The sequence below is a fragment of the Patagioenas fasciata genome, chromosome 11 (genome assembly GCF_037038585.1).
Source record: "Patagioenas fasciata isolate bPatFas1 chromosome 11, bPatFas1.hap1, whole genome shotgun sequence".
NCBI classification, from domain to species: Eukaryota; Metazoa; Chordata; class Aves; order Columbiformes; family Columbidae; genus Patagioenas; species Patagioenas fasciata.
This window is the reverse complement of record NC_092530.1, coordinates 11493106-11501731: the sequence shown is the minus strand read 5'-3', so window position 1 is coordinate 11501731 and position 8626 is coordinate 11493106. Positions and strand designations below refer to the sequence as shown.

At 37.0% G+C, this 8626-nt stretch overlaps 1 long non-coding RNA gene across 1 annotated transcript in view; it reads left to right on the top strand.

Annotated features, from left to right (window-relative positions):
* Positions 1–8626, top strand: part of LOC139828889 (uncharacterized) — a 449358-nt gene that overhangs the window by 334127 nt on the left and 106605 nt on the right. The gene's annotated exons all lie outside the window — the stretch shown is intronic.

Below are 8626 nucleotides of genomic sequence, written 5' to 3'. Positions count from 1 at the left end.
ACTGTCCAGGTGTGAGGGCCAGAAATAACTTTAAGTGTCGGTGTGGAAGGGCATGTGTTGTGTCCTGTTAGAAAGCATGATGCAAGGAAGCATTTCATTGCAGAGAGCAGATTCTGGATAAGCAACTGTCCTTTTATGGGCCTGCAGTGCATCAGGTATATAGCAAGCTTGACAACACTGCATTGAAGTATAGGAGCATTCAAATTCATATATAAACAGCTATACCCAGTAATACAGCATGGACATTTTAAAAGCCATTTGGAAATGGAAATACAGACAGAGATCAGGGGAAAAGATTGAATTATAATTCAAATATCCCATATTTATAAATTATCTAGTATCTATAACACTTCAAAATAGGATTTATTTGCTTTAATAATTCATGGAAAGTTCACAGTAGGTAATTTATTAATAATACAGTGTCATCAATATGGATTTAGCCAATTCCTATTTCTATTCCGTTGAACCTACTGGTCTGTTTTATTGCTGCAGCAAGAAGGTCGGTTTTAAATGACAGTGAAAGGAAGCCTATTACCTTCTTTTCAAAATAAAATATAGATATATCTGTGGAATATAAAGCTTCAGTTTGAGGTCAGGAATAACTACAAATGTGGAATTAAGCATACGCTCCAATTTAGATGGACACTAAAAGTCACTATGCAAAAAAATACTTACATGCACTTAGATTTGAGTCACACCACTAAAATCAATGGAATTACTTTTATACTTATTGGTATAATTATCCTATTAAGACACTTATTTAAGTGTTCTGCTGATTCAGAGCCAGAATATTCAAGCAGTCTGCAGACGCAAAGCCTATCACATCAGAAGTGTATCATTTGCAGTCTGTTTACCAAATTCTTTAATATTCCATCATTAACTTCAGCTGTTTCTTGCGTTCTTGATTTATAAATTAGTATTGTCTCTACAATAAGTGTGCAGGCATTGATCTGCAACTGGTGCGTTTATAATGGCAACACTAGTAGGGTAGGCCTAATTATTAATTTATTTGCAGTCAGATTTTTTTCTTGTTTTCACCAAATAGGTTTCTCAAGCAGCAATAGTCTGACTATGCATCTGAAACAATTTGTTGTAGAGCAACTAATCTTGATGTTTTCAGGAAAAAAGCCAATATCTGGTTAGTGTTATTGCTAAAGAGGTTAGGATTGTCGTTCTTAAGAAACTACATCTGTTCATTCCCCTGAGAAGATTAGAAACAAATGTGCACCAAATAAGTCATTCTGGCCATGATTATTTCATTTAAGCACTCTAACAAGTAAAAAAATGATAAAAATAGAAGGAATGGAATGGGTTGATTTAGTCCATATCCAGAACTGCACACTGTAGCAGCACAGGTGATTTTCCATTATAGTCTGCTGCTGGTGATGCCAGATTTACTGGTGGCTGTCACAGCTTCTACCGTGTGTGTGCAGCCTGTTTGCTCCATAACTTTTCAGATAAAGTAGTTGGGAAACTTCTGTTGTGAATGTATTTTGAAGTGGGGGATGCAGTGCACTGAATGGACAGAACAGTGTTCAAACACAAGCGGGAGATGGACTAAGAACTAAATTTCAGTAGTATTCGCTTTGGTTTATGTTGGTGCAGTAGCAGGTAAGTGGAGGAGAAGTGGCAAAAGAACATATAGATGAGATTTGTGTTCTGATGTTTAGTGCTATCAGTTCAAAACTGTTGGCAACTCAGGTGCTCCCTGCTGTATCTCTAAATCCACTCATCAGACGCTCTAGTAAAGGACCAAACCAATGGAAACTGTGGGTACCGCTGGTGCTGGTGGCTGTAATTCATGGCTCTCCTTGGAGTTAGGTGAGAGAGGAAGCATATTCATCCCTTGCTGTCATAGAAGAGTGGTGGCTTATGTTTTTGTGCTGCCTCAGTCTCCCGTGGGTAGTTGTAAAATCTCTCTATAGAGTGTCTGTCAGCCATGATCAACCATTTTATGGTGAAATGGCAAGATTATTTTGGAATCAGAGATGGTGACTTCTAAAATGCATTTTGCAATGTGGATCTCTGTACATCATATTGTCTCTGAAACTATAATTTCTGATTCAGATCTTACCCTAAAACTATTTCTTAGGTAAGAAACACAAGCAGAGGAAAAAAAAATCTAAGAATTTTCTTTTTGGACTTTTTTTCATTTTTTTAATTTTTAAATTGAAAAATCTTTCTCAAGTTCTGTTTGCTAGTAATTTCTATAAATAGCAAGCAAGTTGATTTACAGCAGGATCTCCATCAGTCTTCTGCTGATGGCTATATAGACTTTTACCAATTGCATGGAATTTCTTGTTTTGGGCAGTTCTCAAGCTTTAGCTGGTACAACGCTCCTAACAGTATCATGAGATTACCAATACTACTGAGATATGCTGCTGTTTTATGATTGTTCCTTAAGCCAACGCATTTTCTCTTTTAGAAAAATCAAGATGCTTGCCTAAATAAAAGTAGAAAGGTTTTTATGGAAACATAGTAAATGATTCATTTAGACACTGATTTGTTTTCTTCGCTAGTGAACATTGTTTGCATGCAAATGTCTGGCATTAGACGAAAACATGTGTTGAATCCCTGTCTTGGCGCTTTGTCTTCTTTAGTGATGAAAAGGGTTTCCTGCCCTGTGTGTCAACTGGATCAACGTTATTCAAAGGTGGTTGTGTATGTACATTTTGGTGTTTATGAATATATAAACACACAGTATTTAATTTATAGATGTGATATGCTACCATAAGGTACAAAAGCAGTGCTTCGTGGTACATCATCCTGCATCTTCCTTTTTTTTCATATGTGTTAACTATCACCCATGAAAACAGCAGCATAGTTAATATGGGAGAGATTTCCAGAAACATAAAATGATATAATACCTATTCTGATATATCTGCACACTGTGAATCAGAGGAGATCAGGGAGAAATTTATTTTAAAATCTTTCTAGCAAAACTGTTGCTGATTTTTAGGCATTTGTCTTTTTATTCTTTCCCTTACCAATTCTCAGCCAATGGACAAGGACATACTGTATTGCTGCTACTTTTTGTGATTCATTCCTCCTAAAACAATCTGTTCTTTTAGCAGTACTTGTTATTAATCAAGGTTTTTTTCCTCCATTAGAGTCATTGTTGGCTCAGTCACCTCGGTATATATAATCACTAACATTTTCCATTACACTAGTGAATAGGTACTCTTATGTGTCTGTCAAAAGGATGCTGGTACATTTAGTGTGACGCTTTGCAATTTCAGTGAGAACACTAATGGCTGAAGTGTGATTGCTTTTTTTTTTTTTTTTTTGCCTTTTTTCTTTTTCTTTTTAGAAAAAAAGAAATTGTGTGTTCCTCTCAGAGAGAAAAGACAGAAAAAGGATGGAAAGTTCAAAACTCAATTTATTTTTGTACCAATAAAATGTTCAAAAGTACAAATGAATACTCTTACAGAATCAATCGTTTCATAATGTATCTGCAGAGACACTACGCTTCTTAAAGAGAATGCTGAAAAGGCTAAAGTATCAATTTTGTACAATAGTGTGTGTACTTGCAGAGTACAGCACAAAAATTCTCACCCTTACAAATTAAATGGAGGGGAGAGAGAGAGAGAGTGTGTGTAGGTAAAATCTTTATTGACATGCTATTGTCTTCTGTGCACAAATGGTACAATCTCTGCCCGGAATAAATTGAAAGAGAGACAGAGAAGACACAATACATCATCACTTAGGTATTGATGATATATTTTAATGCAAGAAGGTAATTGTTTTGATACTAGGAAAAATATTCTCTGAGAAACACTCCAAAAATGAATCAGTCTGTTCATGCAAATGATGCTTGTTCTCTAACACTTGGAGAATATTCTCACAGACTACTATAAAACCAGAACAAAAGAAAGGAAGAAAGAGAAAACAAAGTAAATATGTGGCTACACAGCTCTGTTTTCAAAATTGGCTTCTCATCATGTTTTCTCTGAATTTTTCAATTACTTTTTTTTTATTACCACTGATGGATGTACTTTTCCTTTCCAGACTTCACATATTACCTGTGTGGGTTTTTTTTTTTCTATTCATTTTTACCTAAGCCTTATGGTTTCCATTCTATAATACAGTTAAATTCTGTCTTTTCTTTATTCTTCTCCTGTCCTTCACCTTCCTTGGTAATTGTTTTGTAGAGATCTGATGAGAAATCTTCCATTCCCACATCTCAAACGTTATTAGTTTTTCTCTTTAAGCGGTTCTGCACCATTGCAGAATTTTACTGCATCCAATCCAGGCAGTCAAAGCATCTTGCAAAGTCCTGATATAATTTTCCTTTATCTATTAAATCATTTAATCTATCCTGCTTACCCTTTGCATATTTTTCCCAATTAGCTTTTTACCTTTTAGCTTTGCCTCTTTTTCCATACTATTCCATACTTCTGTATTTTAACCATTTTCTGCTCCTACCTTTTGAAGCATTCATTCCTCAGAGCCATCGCTAATCCTCCTTACACATTCACGTACTCCATTATTGAGTCTGTATCCTAGCTTATTGGATAATAAGCTATTTATGAAAGAGATTGACTGTGTGGTTTTCAATCTCATGTACATTTACTTTAGTACTTAAGCAATATGTTGTGGGCCTCCCTGGTCACTGGATTTTGTACCCTGTGTCTCAAAACTAGAACTTACCGATATTTTTATATTATTATTACCAACCAAATGGCTGTGGTGTCACTGCGCTTCTCCTGCCTCTTGCATGTGGTGGTCAAGGTGTGAAGAGAGCAGCTGGGGCTGCCACATGCAGGAGGACACGTTACACGGCAGCCGAGGGCTTTTCTCTTACACCCCAAACAAAACTGAACAGTCATTGATTCTCTGCACACAAATAATTTGAAGCAATTACTTTGATGGTAACAACTAGTGCCATTCAGAAGTTTTTTCAATGTGATGATTTAGTGCCATGATACTGATACTGCTATGATGATATGATATGATATATGATAAAACATCCCTAATTAGATTCTGACTCACCTAATTTTTAACGAAGATGTTCTTAATGAAGAATAGAGTTTTCTTCCTGTTGGGATTTCCTTGGTTTGGGGAGGAGAAGGAGTGACAGATGTCAGCAGATGCAGCCAGTTCTCTCCTGTTGGCCCAGTTTGGTACCTATGCTACATATTCAGCTGGGTGGCACAAAACACCTAGGCATTAAATTGCTACTTCTTCTGACATAGTTATCTTTTTTTAAAAAATATTTTTATAACTTTTAATAACATTGTTAGAAAAATAGAACCTAATTTGAGTTACGTGATATTCTGCCCTGTATAATTTATCTCTGTGTAGTTTCTAAATAAGTGAATGAAGTTATTGAGTAATCACACCACATGCCTCACAGCTTTTTTGGCTTCCTGCATATCTGAAACAGGCAGTGATATATTAGATGCTACCTCTTACAGAAGAGGTGGGGAATATTTTAATAGGCATTGTGCAATTCTATTTTGAGTTACACGACTAATGGGATTTATTGGTTTTCTTGTATTTGTTTTGTTTTCATTTATGCCTAGTTTGGCTTATATAAATCTGAACAGTGTAGTGGTTTAATTGCCATCAGAATCCAGGCTGAAAGCCAACTTTTAAGGAGTACTAGTCCAATGCCAAAGTAATATAGTGTATGAGCCTGGCGGGAGGAGAGGAGGATGCAAGAAGGAACGTATGGGCTGTGGCTGTAAATCACTGTGTTCTGTATCTCCCTATTGGAATGTCATGCTTTAACTGTGAAAATCTGAGGAAAGCTGTATTTTCTAGACCATCGCATTTTTATTGTTACTTTTTTCTACTCAGTGTTATTCTTATAGTTTGGAGAAAGAGGCTGTCACTAACATGCTTTAAATAAAAGTAAGTGAATTGGGTTGGATAGGATTTCTTTAAGAAAGCAGCTGTAGCTCAAAGCTGTAGATGCTATAATCAATTAGATGATTTAAGGTGTAGACCCTCTTCTCATTTTTTTGCTGCGCTGCAGTGGTTGTTCATTGAAGCAAGAAGTTCTTTCCTGAGAAGTTTGTTTCTTCATTCATAGTGAAGCCTTTCTGGAATTGCAGAGCAGAAGTTTTATTGTGTACTGTCCTATTTTACTAGTCAGCTTAAAAGACTATTAACCTACACTATCATACCTCAAGATCACTCCTGCATCATTTCAGAAATACCTGTCAAAGCTGCTGCCCCCAAAAAAGAACAAACTAGCTCAGTGAAGAGCTTTTGTGAAAGTTAAACTGGAGAAGGAAGCCAAGTGTAGGTTGGAAGAAAAGGACATATTCTTTTTAGAATAACCCAGTCTTTTCCAAAGGAATGTATTGTTGCACAATTATGCACAGGATGCATTGTTGCACAGTCAGTCCAAATAAACTGGTGTTGATAAACTTCACTGTTTCATGTGGTATGATGAACGTCCATTTCTCTGCTTGTTTTAGAAAATCAACTCTAGACAAGATTTCTGATGTGAAAACATTGAGTTGACAGTTGGAGAAAAAACACATGAAATAGTACTTACACATGATATCATTATTAAATTACATACAATTACAGTATAAGTGGACATACAGCAGTTGCTCTCAAATATTTACAAATAATGTCTGTTACAAATACGAAGAATTTACTGTTGAAACCAGCCTGTGCTGTACCTTAGTGTGCACATGCAGCAATTCCACCTGAACTCACTTGTCTGTTGCTTTAAGAATCCACTGTATTTGATCACAGAAGTTTTTTAGCCAGTTCCCAAGTGTTGCTTCGTTCCTTTCTTGTAGTAGAGCAGCCTTAGACTTTTTTGTATGTCTTGTTCAAAATAACGTCCTGTCCCACTGGTGATGTGTTCTTGGGCTCGCTTTTAGTTCCGAGAACGCTACTAGGTTTGTGTTTACAAACAAACCAAGGTTATTCCATACCATTATATACGCAACACTTAACACATATTCCTGTTACTCAAATGTGTTTTCTTTCTCTGTTTCTTGTAAAATGTGGGCTTTGTTTTTTGCTGTAGCTGGCACGTCACAGAAGTGCAGCAGAATGAGCTGTGGCAAACCAGTGTGCAAGTGAGTGCTTCCAAGAGGTCTAAATAAGACACACACAGCAGAGATGCATCCTTGCTCCATCCGTGTGCGAACAGCTACTTCAGTTTTGCCTAGGGTTGTTCCAGGCTTTTTACCGAGGAAGAAATATAAGCACACTGAATGTGTGATTTGCATCCTTCCTAAATTCATTGCCTTTCTTAAAATACTTAGCTGAATTTAGTGCTCAGTTTAAAAATGCTATTTCAGTAATTGTTTAAAGGCCAACTAGTGAGGCACTAAACAAAAGCTATCATGTTTGTAAAGCAAAAAGCGTTTTCTATAACAGCTGCTTGCTATTTCGTGATGCAGTGGGGGATGGGAAGTCTTTGAAACCTACTTCATTAATCATTCCCAGGATTTGTGTTACTGAAATGTGAATATTACTTTTAAATGTGTAACTATGCTATTAGAGCCTTCTGTGATTTAGAGAGAGCTTTCAGAATACTAAAAAGTCATTATTTACTTTCTTCCAGTCTATTAGTGCAGAACAATCCTCACACGGGCTGTGCAGTGGCAGGGTTGATTGGTTCTCAGTGGACTTGTCTGGTTAATAGGAGAAAAGAGGCTCTTGCTGGTATTTCTGCTCCTGTCTGGTACACAACTTCTCTAGACAGCTAATTGTATTGCAGTCGAGCTTCCTCCCCAGTGTGACAAGGTGTAGGTATCCTCAGAATTTTACGTTGAGTAAATGCCTCCTCCTCACATGTGCCACAGCTTCCAGAGTTTACCGAACAAGACTGAACAACAATTATGAAGAAGTGTCATCTTCCTTTCAGCTCAGTGAAAGCCTGATGTTGTGAAGCTGGGAACACCTCTAACCCCGGGGAGGTTAGGCAGCTTTGTTGAATCTCAACATTTTTCCCCTCTGGGCTCCTTGCATGTGTTCCTGGAGTTAGCAAATATTTACATAAAGGGGTCTGGATCACTTTGTCTCCTAAAAATTGAGTGCTTAGTGCGCTCTTTGTCTCACCATTAATTAAACTTCAGAGATGTGCTTATATAAGGCTAACGCAGGGTATTTATGTTCTCCAACACAGCTGCAACAAGTGTGCGCTGTTTGAAAGCTTTGCTGCAGTAGCTGTAGCTCTCGAGCTGGGAAGGAGTGAAAACGAAGCACTGCAGAGGGGGTGTTTACATGCAGTTCCTTGCAATACTACTGCCAGTGGCTGTTTATTGAACTTGAGACACGTGTAGCTGCTGCCTGTCAGTAGTATTATCTGAAATGGCAAGACAGAACAAGTCAAGCAATATAATACAATGCAGAGTCTCATTAGGTGTTAAACCATTTTTCTAAAATCATTAAAAACTGTATTTTCACCTGTGTTTATTAAACCAAGGTGTATAAAACCCCAGATTTCTGTTAGCTTGACTGCACATTTGACAACAGCAAAAGTCCCATTCAGTGTCTGTTGAAATTGCTATGGTTATGAAGTGGCAGTATCTATCAGCTTCTTTTTGGAATGGCTTATAAATATTAACTCATGTGCAGATCAGCTCTGCAATTATGCAGTGAGAAGGGTTTTAAGGAAGAAATAATTTTATTTTCAAAGATTTGGAGAATC